The following is a 15,039-nucleotide window of genomic DNA, read 5'->3' as shown; positions in this document are numbered from 1 at the left end:
AATGAGCTGGAAATGAGAGGTCAGGAATGAATGGGGTCCCTAGTCTGGTAGGTATTTGATCAGTCCATGTAAAAAACGATTGTAACGATTGTATTGAGATCAAGAAATTTTAATCAAGAAATATTTAGGAGGCCAAAACAACAAAACATGATGGACTAGACATGGAAGGTGAGGGAAAGAGGATGATCAAGGATAACTTCATGATAGTTTAATGGATGGCAGGGACATTCACTGGGACAAGGGTACTGGATTGGGGTAGATAAGTAGAGATCATCAGCCCAGTACTGGATAAGCTGAGCGTGAGGTGACTCTGCAACGCCAACAGACGATATCAATCAGGCAGCTATGTATCCAAGTCAGGAGCTCTGACAACATCTGGGCTGAAGTCAAATCTGAGAGTCTCCAGAGAACAAAGAATAATTGAAGTTGTGAACGTAAATGAGATCAGCCAAGGAAGAGAATAGAGAGAAAAATGAGATGGAGCCTAAGATTGAGACTTAAGGAGCTTCAAAGCTCAACTGGCAGGGAGAAGATAATCAGAAGGCACCTTTGAGGGAGATACAAGAGAAAACCTAGGAGAGAGTGCTGTCAAGAATCAAGATTTCAAGAAGGTAGTGGGCAATAAAGTCATACACAGCTAGGAGAAGTGAAATAAGAACAGAGTGTTCATCAGGCGTAGCAGCACAGATGCTCCAGTTTGGCAAAAGCTATTTTTGTAAAGTACAAAACAACAACCAAAGAGAAGGCATTAATGGGCAGGGAGGACATGGAACTAAGGAGTTCAGGAGACTCTTCTGTGAAGTCTGGCTGTGAAGAGGAAGAGATGAAATTTAAAAATAGGGTTTCCATTTGTTGTTACTATCATTTTCACTAAAGGGGAAACTTGAATGTGTTAAAATACTGATAGGAAAAAAAATTAAAAATAAAAACTAAACACTGATAGGAAAGAAGAGTTGAGAAGGTAGGGCCAAAGATAAATGATAGCTTCTGTGATGGGAGAAGGGGGACAGAAGGATGGGTACATTCTGACTAATACTCCCCCAACACATCTTGTGCTCCTTAAGCTTATACAATCCACTCACCCTCTACTCCAAACACAAATTTAAAATTTTACCCTTAAAGAACAGCTCAAATTCCATATCCTCTCCCTTCTGTGAACCTCACCTAATGTTTCTAGCTCATGGGATCCTTTTTTTTTTTTGGGGGGGGGGGGGTCCTTTCTTTATAATCCCATGTGCCATACTTTCCACACTTATTTCACTGCAAAATCCTGTACAGCAGATTCCATAGAATACACACAGGGAAATAAACACTCTACTTCCTGTCCAGCTCATATCCTAGCCCTCTCAATACAGCCTATCCTAACCACACCAGAACAAAGTAGTACCTCCCTTATAAAGTCCTGAACAATTACATTGTTGAGCATATCAGCATGTTAAGTATTTAAGATCCTACAATATAAGCTCCAAAACTGTGGGGCCTTATCTGTCTGGCTCACCACTGTAACCCCAGGGCCTACCAGGGCTGCCACACAAAAAGCACCCAGGAAATGTTTACTGAATAAATTAATTAGAAGAGATGCCCTGTTACTCTTCAACAATTGTAAATTATTTAAGAGCAGGGACTATGGGGCGCCTAGGTGGCTCAGTCAGTTAAGCACCTGACTCTTGATTTTGACTCGGGTCACTATCTCACAGTGGTGACCCAGAACCCCGAGTCAGGCAGGGAGCCTGCTTAAGATTCTTTCTCTCCCTCTGCCCCTCCCCACTTCCCCAACCCCACGCATGTATGTGCATACTCTCTCAGAAAGGGGAAAAAAAAAAAAAAAAGCAAGCAGGGACTATGTCTTATGCCTATTTCTATACAGTACCCTACAAAGTAGAATAAACGTTCTTGATAATATGATGATAACTTATTATGGCCTAAAGTCATAATGGGAATTGAAAAGACAGTTTGGCAATATACCTTGACACTGATAAAGAATGAAAGTCTATGTAATGTTTCTCAATTCTAATTTTAAGAGATAATAGTTGTCTTCAAAACACTACATTTCCCCAGATACGAGATTTTTTTAAAAATCCTTAAACCTAATTGAACTAGCCTTCCTCTGCTTATGAAGTGCTTTTATAAATTCATGTAACACTAGAATTTCAGTGCCTATAAGATTTAAGTGAATTCTGGAGTTTAATATTTTCACATCTTGATAATACATAGCAGTACATCAGTAAAGGCAAGAAGTACATTAAGGATATTGTTAGAATAGATCTAAGTATCATCTCCCTACCTAATAAAGACAGAATCATCTTAATGCCATTGAAGTACCAGAGTTCTAGTCATAAATGACACACAACAAATGTAAGATATGCAATTCGGCAGCATACGAAACCAAAATCAAAAGAGATCAACCAAGGCTCTTCTCAAATATAAGCTTTGCTACCAAATAAGACCCAAAAATATTATGAAGTGGAAAGTGCTTCATTTTTCAGCAACTTCATTTGTCATGTGTACTTTGGGTTTTTTGGTTGGTTTTTTTTTTTTTTTTGAGATTTTATTTATTTATTCATAGAGACACAGAGAAAGACAGAGAGAGGCAGAGACAGAGGCAGAGGGAGAATCAGGCTCCATGCAGGGAGCCTGATGCGGGACTTGATCCCGGGTCTCCAGGATCACTCCCCCGGCTGAAGGCAGCACTAAACCGCTGAGCCACCCGGGCTGCCCTGCCATGTGTACTTTGCCTGCCATGTGTACTTTGTACAGGATTATGTTATAAATTCAATCTCGTGTTTCTCTCCCATTTTTTATTACTATGATTAAAAACATCTACAGAATTATCAAATTGGGACAAATAAGAGTACAAATAAGATCATGCTTTAAAGACTTTCAAACCAACTGTCATTTCCAACCCCCTGAAATTTATTCTATTCTCTCTTTTGGGATAAATGTGCAAACTTTGGAGACAAATTTTAGACCAAGTAGCAAAAGGCTCAGGTCAAAGACAAGTACCTTTAGAAATAAGAAGAGATCTCTTTTTATCCAATGGAATCTTAAAGAATAGGGACCAAATAAAAACTTCACTTTTTAAAACAAAAATCAGAATCTAAAGAAGTAAAGGAAGGTACCCATTGGTGTCAGAATTCATACTCAGCACCAAATAGCAAAAGAAAGCATCTCAAAAATATACACGGTTTTATTTTCATGATGTGTGAGTAGTCAGTCACACTGGAATATCTCTTCCATGATCAGTAAACTTGAGCAAACACAGAATATTCTCTCTCCTGACTTAATTCAGGGCAGTGCTTCAGCAGCACTGAAAACACCATCCTAAAAGGTATTAGAAACCATGACATGTGTTGCACAAACTCCTAGTCCATGCCATCAAATAAAGTCTGTCTGGAATCTTATCACTTTTCTTCATTACCTTTTGGGGAGGTTCTTTTATCTTTTCATTTTGGAAATGTAAATATACCTACAAAGTAGAAAGAATGAAGTAATAAATGCATGCTCATCACTCAAATTCAACAATTACCAATTGCCAATGTTACTTCATCTACTCCTACACATACAAACACATAACGTTTCGTATGCCCCATATAGACCTATACATACCAAATTATACTGAAACACAAGGGAAGACTTTTAAAGTCCCTTGTAAAAATCTAAATTACAGGTCATAAATAGCAAAATATTCTATTCAGCAAACAACTCAGTGATAACTACTGTTACCCTTAAGGCCTTTACTTACATAAAACATACATTTTATGAAACAAGATTATCATACAGGTGTAATCCAAATTTCATGCTGTGATAAAGAACAGCTACTTAATAATAAAGCTGAGAATATAAGTCATCCACCAGCTATAAGCATAATTCAAATGGTAATCAAAACCATTATCGACCCACAAACATTAATCTCAAAGTTAATAAGACAAAGGCAAGAATTGCAAAGCTTACCCAGATGGCCGATTTTACCATGCCAATTTAGAAAAATGTATAACTTTCAGAATCTATAATCAAATGAACACAAAGACTAAAATATACAAGAATTGAAAGTAGTCATCCCTAGATTCATAGTACGTCAAATAAAATGTCGGTTTTCATGAAAACTATTTTTCTTTCACTTTACACAAGAGATTATTATGAACCTAGCTTCTCTATTAGTTCTTTATTTTATTTTACTTTTGTTGGTTCTTTATCTTAAAAAATCTGTCAGATCATTACTTTCTTCTTGGTAAAGTGTTGCTACATCAATGCCTACTCTCAGGGCTGCAGCCACAAACATCTAGAATTTACTATCTACAATAAGTCCTTGCTAAGAATTATACTCCTGCCTACAACACAAGGTCCTTGTCATGCATTGCAGAGACTCCCGGGGGAAGACGTGCAAAGTCACAAGCAGCTGTACCATCCCCTCAAAATCACGAAGAAGAATTCTAGCATTATTCGAGACATCTGGAGGAATGCAGGACACCAAATTCCAAATGGCAAAAAGACGAAGACTAAATCCAGACCACAGATGAAAAGATGGGGAGACTTTAATGACCCCTAAGGCAACCTGCTAATTTTGAATCTGGTCTTTCAATTGAGTGCCCTGTACTGGGGGACCTGAGAGAGGCCTCCCAAGACAAACTGATGTTAGCCCTCCTTTCTGTAGAGAAATTAAGGTCCACATTCACACCATTCAACACGAGTGAGCTTCAAAGATGGTGACTCTAGGGTTTGTTGCTTTACAAGATTCCACGTTTCCTAGATAAAAACCTCTACCACCCACAAGGGCATTACCACAGATTTAATAGTTAATAACTTTAGGTAGATAGTAGAAAAATAGGACAATCCGAAAAAACAAATAACCAAAAGAATTCCGAAAATACTGAAATGCAACTAAGGCCTGCAGCATTTCTTCTTGCTGCTTCAAAAACAGAACTCATAACAGCAGCACTAGAATCCCTGCTTCTCGGGGAGACAAAACAAACCTGAGGTCTACAGGCCCCTGGGAAATAAGCTGGTCCTCCACTTCCACTCCAGAGCTCCAGTTACCCAGATGCAAGCCTTCTGAGCAGAGCATGAGACATTGGCTCCACAGCAAAGTTCAGAATCTTAGGATTATTTTAAAACTTCAGACTGCCAATGTTCAATTTGTCATATATGGAGAAGCTACATCACTAAGACTTGCTATCTCTAGATGCACATAAAATATAAAACATATATTCATACAGAGGCTTGGTGCAAATTTCACTAATCCAGATGTGAGGAAATCCAAAGTTATGTTTCCCACAGCAACTGTAATCTTGGCAAACCCAGACTCATGTATTCTGTGTTACTTCAGATGGTACTGACCTTAAAGGAAACTTAGGATAAAGTACATCTCAATCTCCACATCTAATTACAAAGAAAAACTCTAAGATCAGAGATTAGAAAACTACCTTCCTTCAGGGATAGTGGAGCTATATCTTTGAGACAATTAAGAAAGACTAGACCAAGCACTGAAGAATGTGCTGGAAGGAACAATCCTTACCTGGCCTGAACAACAGGAGCCAGGCAACTTAACAGGGCTTCCTCTTAACTGTCATTTCTAATTCGCTAAGACAACCAGCTGGTGGTGTTAACTTCATTTCAAATATTTAACACTTTCAAAAAGTACCCTAAATGCTAATCAGATGCAAAGAGGCTCAATTTTAGCTCCCACTTGAGACAACAGATGAAACATTTGAAGCCACCACAAAATGGAGTATCTACTAGAAAAAGAAGTCCAATAATACTTGCATTCGTCACTCACATAGAAAATGGTTTCACCAGTCCTCAGTTCAAGGTTAAAATGCCAGCTTCTAGAAGGCTAGGTGCTACCCAATAGTCTGTAAGATTAATGGAAGACAGCAGAGCTTAGTGGTTAAGAGGTTTCTGCAGCCAAAATGCTCAGGTTTTGTATCCTAGTTCTGCCTCTTAAAAGCTGTGGCTCTGGGCATCTGTGCCCCAATTTTACCATCTAAAAAGAGGCCATACTAAAACCTACCTCGTAAAGCTGTCAGGAGTACTAAATGAGGTAAGTAAAGTTCTCACAAGAGTGCCTGTAGAAAAAAAAAAAAAGAGTGCCTGTAGATAGTAAGCACTCAAAAAGCATTCACTATTATTATTATTATTATTAATGTAATTATTATTAATGTAAGGTAATTTATTTTACCTTGGTAGCAATCTTCATCAATTTGAAAAATCAGCACCCACACTAAGACCAAAAAACTGAAGAATATCATAATAGTACTTTAATCAGTATCTGTAGCACAATAATAAATGGCCTTGCCTCCTCTTGCCTTCTTCCTGCACTCCTTTTGCTAACTAAAGACCTCCTTAGCCAAACATCTTAGTCACTTCATAATCTTCCCTTCTCCTATTATAACCTTCTGCTTCAATCAAATTAATTTTCTCACCATCCTTTAAGCTTGTCATTCGACAAACATCTGAGAATCTATAGAGCCAAGCACTGTGCTAACACCACATGCAAAGTTTCACCCTTAAAAAGTTCAAAGGATATAGCAGAAAAAGGCATGTAAAAAACAGTTTCAATAGAACTACAGTCACAAAGAGTAAAAGTAAGGTAGTTGCATGGAAAGGAGCTGGTAAATTCTGTTGGTGAATTCTCCTCAGGGAGGGCTTCAATGACGAAGCCTTGCGAGAAAGGAGAAACGCTCAAGGATAAAGAGGAAAGCACAGGCTGAGAAGAGGGTCAGAGGGCAAACAGAAAAAAACATGAGCAAAGAAATTCTGGGTAATGAGGTGCAGCTGAACTGCTGGGGCACCGATGGAAGCTAGAAGCTGGAAAACAGGGACAGGCAAAAGGAGTGTCGTACCCAAGTCAGAAGCACTGGAGTAAAGCTCCGCCCTGGAATCACCAAAGAATTCTGAGCAGGGGCCTAACATGATCACATCTGTATGTTACCATGATCACTGCAGCTGCAGTTCAGAGGCTGATTTGGAAGGAGAGACTGGGGACTAAAAAACCCATTAAGACAACTGGAAGGATCCAGGTAGCAGTAGGGGGTGGAAAAAGGGAGATAGGTTCAAAATACAAATTAATCACAGAATTGGTAAGACTTGGTTTGAACATAAAGGGGAAATATAGGAAATCTCAGAGGTTTCTAGCTCTAGCAACTGAAGAAATAAAAGAATGGTGACAACACACAGGCAGGGTGAAGAGTTCATGACCCCAAATACAGAGACTAGGTCTTTATTCTAAGAGTGATAGAAAGTAGAACAGGACAGAACTTTAAAAAAAAAAAACGGGGGGGGGGGGGGGGGTGGCGGGGAACCTAAATAGATCTTTAACCAGAGAAGAAACCAGAAAACACTGCCAAAGATCCATACTCTCTTCCCAAACTACACCAGGTAGAGATGGTTTTAGAGGCAGGTAATTTCAATCTTATGGAAGCTTTTCAATTTATTCTAGGCATCTAAACAATTCCAATACCAAATATGACAAAGAAATACACACTCTTTCACACAAAGAACTACAGAAGAATTTTTATTATAAACATAAATGCAAAACCCAATATAAAAAAATAAAAAGTCCAAAATTAAATTTTTAAAATCGTACAACAGGAACACATGGTAGAGAATGTTTATTCTAACATAATTCACATCATGAAACCTGTTAACATATTCATTATATTAGTAAATCAATGGAATGGAACCAAATCATCATGAAGAGAGAAGCCAAAATGCATTAATGCATTTTTTTTTAAATACTTATCACTAGGATTACTATCCAACTGCATTCACTGAGCCAGAGACCATTGTCGCTCAGGTAGCATACTATCTACACTATTTGGAGTCCACCAGCCAGCCAATGGCCTCAACTCCAGGCTCTAACAATGTGCACCCAACACCCATTCTGAATTAAGAGTTCTTAGGAAACTAGGACTAAAAGGAATTTTTTCTAATGCAATAAGATGTTATTTCTCAAGGAAACAACACCTCTTACGTAGCATTCAGGCAAAGAATAATACATAACTTGAATTTAATCATGAGGAAACATAAAACATACCAATTGAGGAACATCCTTTTTTTTAAAAAAAAAAAAGGGGGGGGGGCTTTATTTTTCGAAAATATCAATGTCATAAAAGACAAAGGCTAAAAGAACTGTTCCAGATTAAAGACAAAGGATTAAAGAAGACAACTAAGTGCCATGTGTGACCCTACACTAGATCCTGCACTAGAGGGGAAAAGATGCTAAAAGATGCATTACTGAATCAACTGGCAAACTGTAAGATGGTAGATATAATCATAGTTGTATCAATTTTGACAACTTTAGGTATGTAAGAAAATAGCTGTATTCTTGGAAAATACTGTAAAATTGAGGGTAATCATGTATGCAATTTATTCTCAAGCAGTTCAGAAAAAAATTTATATTTGTGTGTGTGGAGAGAGAGAGAGAGAGAGAGAGAGAAGGAACACAAATTATAAAGGAAATGAGACAAAATGTTAAAACCAGTGAATCTAAGCAAAGGATATATGCACTCTTGGATGTTCATCCCAGAGAAATGAAAAACTTATATTCACACAGAAGCCTGCATATGAATGTTCAGAGCAACTTTATTTGTAACAACCAAAAACTGGAAACAACCCAGATGTGCCCTTCAGCAGATAAATGGTGAAACAAGCAGTGGTACATTTATGCCATGGAATGCCACTCACAATAAACAGGAATGAACTACTGATATGTACTATAATCTGAATGAACAGCAAGGGAATTATGTGGAGTGAAGCAATCTCAAAGGTTATGTACTGTATGATTCCATCTATAGTATTCTTGTAATGACAAAGAAACAGAGGAGAGTGTCATGGCTATCAAGGGTTAAGGTGGCAGAGAGGCTGGCAGAGATGGCTGTAGCCATGAAAGGGTAGCACAAGAAATTCTTGTGCAGGAACTATTTTGTATCTTGACTACACTGGCAGTCACACAAATCTACAGATGTGATAGAACTAAATACACATACACACACACTCACACACCAATACAACTAAAACTGATGAATTCAAAATAAGATGGGTGGATTGTACTAACATCCATTTCCTAGCTGTAATATTATAGTTACGCTAGAGGAAATTGGGTGAGGTATCCACAGGATCTCTCTGTATTATTTCTTACAACTGTATGTGAATCTACAAGTACCTCAGAGTAAAAAAGCTTAATTTAAAAATAAAGTTTAAAAAGGAAAAAAGTTAAAACAAAAAATAGCAACAGAAAATAACTTATGGGGATCCCTGGGTGGCTCAGCGGTTTGGCGCCTGCCTTCGGCCCTGGGCGTGATCCTGGGGTCCGGGAATCGAGTCCCGCATGGGGCTCCCTGCATGGAACCTAGCCTGCTTCTCCCTCTGCCTGTGTCTCTGCCTGTCTGTCTGTCTCCCTCTCTCTCTGTGCCTCTCATGAATAAATAAATAAAATCTTTAAAAAAAATAACTTAAGAATAGTCATAAAGCACTAGAAGCACTCCTATTAGCTTCAAGAATAGGAAAAGGAGGACAGCCCGGGTAGCTCAGCGGTTTAGCGCCACCTTCAGCCCAGGGCGTGATCCTGGAGTCCTGGGATCGAGTCCCACATCGGGGGACTCTGCTTCTCCCTGCTTCTCCCTCTGCCTGTGTCTCTGCCTCTCTCTCTCTCTCTCTCTCTCTGTCTCTCTCTCTCTCTCTCTATGGGTCTCTCACGAATAAACAAATAAAATCTTAAAAAATAGGAAAAGGGGGCAGCCCGGGTGGCTCAGCGGTTTAGCACCGCCTTCAGCCCAGGGCGTGATCCTGGAGTCCTGGGATCGAGTCCCACATCGGGCTCCCTGCATGTAGTCTGCTTCTCCCTCTGCCTGTGTCTCTGCCTCTCTCTCTCCTCTCTGTGTATTTAAATAAATAATAAAAAATCTTTAAAAAAAATTTTTTTTAAAAATAGGAAAAGGATGCCAGCTCTTACAGTGTTATTTAATATCATTCTAAAGGTGCTAGTCATTGCTATAAACAAGACCATTATACATCAGAAAAGAGCCAAAACAATTATAAATGAAATCCTTGCTACCTAGAAAATACAATACAATCAAGTAAAAAACTATTAGAATGAATTCAGTAGTATCCAATATCCAAATACAATATACAAAAATGAATAGCCTTTTTATTATATCCCACTAATTCTCAACTAGAAAACTGTGTAATAAAGAATTTCATTCTATCTTTAATTCTTTATCTAAGTCATATGTAATTATTTTTTAAATATTTTAAAACTGTCCAGGAATATAATGACTATGTATGCCTAATAAGCTTCTCCAAACATATTCTCCAATTTTCCCCACTGAGTACCATATTTGTTCTCAGATTTACTGTGTCTCCAGTCTCTAGTCCACCCAACACTTTAGAAGCCAAAAACTAGGGACGCCTGGGTGGCTCAGTGGTTGAGCATGTAGATTCGGCTCAGGGAGTGATCCCAGTCTGGAGATTGAGTCCTGCATCGGGCTCCCTGCAAGGAGCCTGCTTCTCCCTTTATCTATGTCTCTGCATCCCTCTCTGTCTCTCATGAATAAATAAATAAAATCTTTTTTAAAAAGCCAAAAACCAGAAAGTAGACTCAAACATGTTTTTCAGTCCCCCAAGGCCTCAAATATTTTGCACAAGTGTTAAGTCAGTTTTAAGTGATGAGGATCTAATGTTCCTTCCAGCTCAGAATCTCCATCTTGCCAGGAGCCAGAATCCCTTTAATCAGTTCAAAGAGACTCAGTGTGCGTTCATTCTTGCACAGCCCTCAGGACCATCTCTCCTCTTCATGAGGCTTCACTCTCCCAGGAATTCCAAGTTCTCAGTCAGTGGCGCTCACTCTAGAGCAGACCCACATTAATCCATTTTTAGTCAGGGCCTCTCCCAGTAGCCCCCATTTCAAACGCTAGCCGCGTTTGAAATGGGGGCTATCAGCCTAATCCATGTCCTTCAGGGGTCCCCTAAGCCATGTATCCCATGTGAAAGCCAAGATAAGTTTTTCACTCTTTAGACAGAAGTGCTTCTGCTAAGCTCCAGGTCTTCAATATACATGAAATATCCTCAGTTAAGAAGCAAAGAAAAATAAATAATAACGCTAAACATCTCTAAATTTGTAAATAATGTATGAATAAGGTGTCCATTTAGATCAGTGGAATAAAGACAGATTTCTCACTAAATGGTGGTAGAACAAGGTCAACTATGTAGAAAAAGGAAATGGATTTCCTCACACCAAATCGGATGGATTAAAGAAGTGACCACAAAATATGAAATGATAAAAAGATTAATAGATTCAACTGCAAAAAATCAAAATATGTAAGTATTGAACACATACCATATCATAAAAAATATAAAAGCAAATATCTTGCTTCCGATGTTAGGTAAACTATTCCAAAATACAGAAAAAGATGAGGGGTGCCTGGGTGGCTCAGTTGGTTAAGCATATGCCTACAGCTCAGGTCATGATCCCAGGGTCCTGGGATCAAGCCTCCTGCCAGGCTTCCTGCTCAGCGGGGAGCCTACTTCTCCCTCTACTCCCCACCTCCCATGCTTGTAGGCATACTCTCTGTCTCAAATAAATAAATAAAATCTTTAAAGAAAAAGAAAAAGATGAAAAATTCTCTAACATTCTAAATGTTAACTATTCTAGATTTCAAACTCAAACAAGGAAAGCACAAAAGTTATAATAATAATATAGGACAATCTCACTTATGAACACAGATGCAAAAATCCTAAATAAAATATTAAACTGAATCCCAACAGCATATTGAAGATCACGCTCAAGATATATTCTAAGAGAATCTACCTATTAATATGATTTAATACATAGCAACAGGGGGAGTGGACTGCTTAATAAATGCCCAACAAAAGAACATTATATAGTTTATCACCAAATTGTATTTAACAGTATTTTTTTTAAACCTTAGTTTTTAAACTATAAAGAAATAGTGCAAAACTTCCTTAACTAAAAAATTAAGTCAGAAACAATAAACATCCTACTTAATGGTGTAATGTTACATTAAAGTTCAGAAAGGATATCCCCGACAACTCAAAACTGTGCCAGAGAGGTCCTAGTCAATGTAATCAAATAAGTTATTAAGAAGAATAAATATTGGAAGAGAGACTGGGTTTTCAATATTTATAGATAATATGACTATCTAGAAAAATCTCAAAGGATATACTCGCAAATTATTAAGACTCATGATTTCAGCAAGAATGCAGAAAGCATCGATCCAAAATCAACAAATAAGTTATCACTAACGTTCCTATATGCCCACAATAATCAATCTAAATACATGACAGAAAGATCAATTCTAAGTAGTAACCAAAATCACAAAATGCCTGGGGATAAAATTAATAAGACTGATATAAGATCTAAATTAAAAAAAAAAAAAAGATCTAAATTAAATTTTTAAGTTATTTTTAAAAACACAGAAGAGCTAAAGAAACAAACCCTGCTCTTGACCAGAAAGACACATTATTATAAATATGTCAGCTATAAATTAGTTTAAAAATTACAATGTAACCACAATTAAATCCAAATCATGACTTTTTTATAGAAATTGACCATCTCATCTAATAATCAAATGGAAGAAAAAAGGCAAAGGATACAAATAGACATTATTCCAAAGAAGATATATTCATGGCCTACAAACTCATGAAAATATGCTCAACATCATTAGTCATCAAGAAAATGTAAATCAAAACCACAATGAGGTTCCAATCACACTCACTCGGAAGGCTGTAACAAAACACAAACAAGAAAATAATAAATATTGGCAAGGATGTGGAGAAAGTGGAACTTTCATAAATTCCTGGTGGATATGTAAAATGGTTCAGCCCCTATGAAAAACAGTCTGGAAGTTCCTCAAAAAGTTAAATATGGAATTACCATATGACCTAGCTACTCCAGTTCTAGACATATGCCCAAAAGAGTTGAAAATAATTATACAAATACTTATACACACATGTTCATAGCAGCACTGTTCATAATAACCAAAAGGTAGAAACAATCCATATGTCCATCAATGGACAAATAAATAAATTGTGGCATATACATAAAACTGAATCTTTTTAGCCATAAATAATGAGTTTATCTGAAGGAATGAACCCATGCTACAACACTGATGAATCTTAAAAACATTATACTAAATAAAAGAAGCCAGAAGGACACAAGGTCATATATGATTCCAAGTATATGAAATAACCAGAATAGGTAAATGCACAGAGACAGGGATTGGTGGTTGCCAGAAGATAAAGAGAGGGATGAATAGGGAGCAACTACTGAATCGGTATGGGGCTTTCTTTTGGAATTAGACAGAGGTAGTGATTGTACAACACTGAATGTACTAATAAATGCCACTGAATTGTTCCCTTTAAAGTCGTTAATTTTATATGTGAATTTCACATCAGTAAAAAAAAATTAAATTTTTAACTTTAAATTTAACTGAAATTTTTTCTTTAAGTATCAAATGGAAGAGAAAAACATACAGAATGATGGAAAATATTTGCAAGGAAAAGAGTAACAAGGTTTACTCTATCAGATTAAAAAACATCCTATGAAGTAATGGTTATTAGAAGAGTATGATATTCAGTACTCTGATGATGATGAGCACTGAGCAATATATAGAATTATTTAATCACTACATTGTATACCTGAAACTAATATAACAATGTATATTAACTATACCAGAATTAAATTTTTTTAATAATTTTTAAAAATGAGTGACATTTACTTGAAATAGTCAAAGACGTAGAAGAAGATATCAGTCTAGAAAGAGACTCTTAGAAAATTATAAAAATATATATTCAACTCAGTGAGGGAAGACCACTCAAAAGATAATGGGACAGTTCTCCATGCCAATAGCACTCTAACATGGTGAATGTTCCTAAAACCCGCCAGACTTTGTGTAAGAACTGTGGCAAGCACCAACCCCACGAAATGACACACAGAAAAAAAGGGCAAAGATTCTCTTTCGTGGTACCTGAGTGGTTCAGTTGGTTAGGCAGTCAACTCTTGATTTCTGCTCAAGTCACAATCTCAGGGTCTTGGGATAGAACCCCAAGTTGGGCTCCATGCTCAGCGGGGAGTCTGCTTGGTATTCTCTCTCCCTCTCCCTCCATCCCTCCCCGCATTTGCACACACTCACACTCTCTCACAAGTGAATAATCTTTAAAAGAAAGAGAAAGAAAGAACAAAAAGAAGGACAAAGGAAAGAAAGAAGAAAGAAAGAAAGAAAGAAAGAAAGAAAGAAAGAAAGAAAGAAAGAAAGAAAGAAAGAAAAAAGAAAAGAAAAGAAAAGAAAAGAAAAGAAAAGAAAAGAAAAGAAAAGAAAAGAAAAGAAAAGAAAAGAAAGGCAAAAATTCTATTTATGTCCAGGGAAAATGGCATCATGACAGGAAGCAGAGTGGCTATGATGGGCAGAAAATCAGTAAGCAGATTTTCTAGAAAAAGGCTATAGAAGATTGTGCTGATGCTTGAATGTGTTGAGCCCGCCTGCAGATCTAAGAGAATGCTGGCTATTAAGAGATGCAAACATTTTGAACTGGGAAGAGATAAGAGAAAGGAAAACTAATACAGTTCTAAATTTCATATTTTGTCATATTACGAAAACAATAAAATCTTGAGGTATGTTCACTTCAATCAAGACAATGGGACAACTGGGTATTTAGAGAAAAATAGTTAGGTCCTATTACTACACATTAAAAAATAAGACTGCAGTTGGCTTAAAGTGATAAATGTTAGAAGTAAAATTATAAATATATTAAGAGAAAATATAGGGGGAAAATTGCTTAAAATAAATGGGTAAAGAAAGTCTTCTTAGTCAAGACAAAAAAAAAAAAAAAAAAACACAGACACCATAGAGAAAAAGACTCAAATTTTAAAAATTAAAAACTTCTGGGCGGCCCTGGTAGCTCAGCGGTTTAGCACCGCCTTCAGCCCAGGGTGTGATCCTGGAGACTGGGGATCGAGTCCCACGTCGGGCTCCCTGCATGGAGCCTGCTTCTTCCTCTGCCTGTGTCTCTGCCTCTCTCTCTCTG

The 15,039-nt window shown here is 37.3% G+C and overlaps 1 protein-coding gene and 1 pseudogene across 10 annotated transcripts in view; one reads left to right on the top strand and one right to left on the bottom strand.

The window, feature by feature from the left end:
• Positions 1–15,039, bottom strand: part of DIS3L2 (DIS3 like 3'-5' exoribonuclease 2) — a 346,373-nt gene that overhangs the window by 318,767 nt on the left and 12,567 nt on the right. The window contains exons 2-3 of one of the 10 annotated variants that reach the window (XM_038574184.1): positions 6,008–6,062; positions 3,419–3,466 (exon numbers count right to left, since the gene is read on the bottom strand). The exons of 7 other annotated variants lie outside the window; for them this stretch is intronic. The gene's annotated coding sequence lies outside the window, so the exon portion shown is untranslated. Of the gene's footprint in view, positions 1–3,418; positions 3,467–6,007; positions 6,063–15,039 lie in introns of those variants that run through there. 2 more of the 10 variants (XM_038574183.1, XM_038574185.1) reach the window with 2 other exon arrangements.
• Positions 13,874–14,573, top strand: LOC119865814 (annotated as a pseudogene).

Source organism: Canis lupus, chromosome 25 (assembly GCF_011100685.1).
Source record: "Canis lupus familiaris isolate Mischka breed German Shepherd chromosome 25, alternate assembly UU_Cfam_GSD_1.0, whole genome shotgun sequence".
In the NCBI taxonomy this organism is placed as follows: domain Eukaryota; kingdom Metazoa; phylum Chordata; class Mammalia; order Carnivora; family Canidae; genus Canis; species Canis lupus.
This window is presented reverse-complemented; position numbering and strand designations above follow the sequence as displayed.